General features: G+C 55.6%; 1 non-coding gene across 1 annotated transcript; it reads left to right on the top strand.

The window, feature by feature from the left end:
* The first annotated feature begins 975 nt into the window (after positions 1-975).
* Positions 976-1,047, top strand: TRNAD-GUC. Its single transcript has one exon. It is a non-coding gene; the product is annotated as a tRNA-Asp (tRNA).
* Positions 1,048-1,151: the final 104 nt, after the last annotated feature.

Here is a 1,151-nt window from a genome sequence, read left to right as displayed (position 1 = left end):
CATGCTGAAATGTCTGTTAAGTATGGTGGCAGATCGGTGGTGAGCACGCTTGTGCCACGTAACAAATGCCACCTCCCGGTCACACCTTTCTGCATGTTCCTGATGCCCCAAAGACTGAATAGCACTCCAGAAAATCCTATTTTAAATAGTTGAATTTTTCCCCTTTTTGGTATTTAATGGAAAATAAATTACGTAGTGCCAAGTTTGTTGCATGAACTTAAAAATTCTTCTGTTGGGGCTGAAACAGCATTTTTTCGCCGTATAATTTGAGTCTTCAGACTATAACCTGACAGAGGTTAGCTGCCTTCCTAGCAGGGAAAACGCAGGCAGCTTTCCTTGGAAGATCTATTTTGAAGTTCCAAATGCAATAATCCACCCACCAAACCCTGCCCAGGCCTTTCATGGATTACCAGATCGTAGTATCAAGGCTGCTGGGTTTAGGGGGTGGGTTTCCCTTTTAGCCGCACCATTCAAATCCCCTTCATGAATCGGGGCCCGCTCCATACGTCATTTCCAAGCTCAGAGGAAAGCAAACCTGGCAGATCGCGGGCAGCAGACAACCATGCCTGAAGCGCTGACGGCGCCTCGCCTCAGCGTCCGTTCAACGCCACAAAACCTCAGTGGGAGCCTCTTTCTTGCCCGCTCGTCACGCTAGCACGGCGGGCTACCCTGAGGCCATCCGCTCCGCTCCGCCCCCGCTGCCATTTACCTCGGGAACTTTCCCGCCGATGCCGTCCGCCGAGTCACCACCGGGACGAGAAGGCTTTGAGAGCGCTCCTCGTTAGTATAGTGGTAGTCCGTTCAACGCCACAAAACCTCAGTGGGAGCCTCTTTCTTGCCCGCTCGTCACGCTAGCACGGCGGGCTACCCTGAGGCCATCCGCTCCGCTCCGCCCCCGCTGCCATTTACCTCGGGAACTTTCCCGCCGATGCCGTCCGCCGAGTCACCACCGGGACGAGAAGGCTTTGAGAGCGCTCCTCGTTAGTATAGTGGTAAGTATCCCCGCCTGTCACGCGGGAGACCGGGGTTCGATTCCCCGACGGGGAGGTAACCGTGCCGTTTTGCTGTGTCGGCGCCGTCGTCCTTTTCCCCGCCGGGATAAGTGCGAGTTACCGCCCCTCCGGGGGTAGGGGTGGAGGGGAGAGGCGGCG

The sequence above is a fragment of the Buceros rhinoceros genome, unplaced genomic scaffold (genome assembly GCF_000710305.1).
Source record: "Buceros rhinoceros silvestris isolate BGI_N320 unplaced genomic scaffold, ASM71030v1 scaffold41711, whole genome shotgun sequence".
In the NCBI taxonomy this organism is placed as follows: domain Eukaryota; kingdom Metazoa; phylum Chordata; class Aves; order Bucerotiformes; family Bucerotidae; genus Buceros; species Buceros rhinoceros.
The sequence above is the reverse complement of the archived record's forward strand: the minus strand, read 5'-3'. Positions and strand labels throughout refer to the sequence as shown.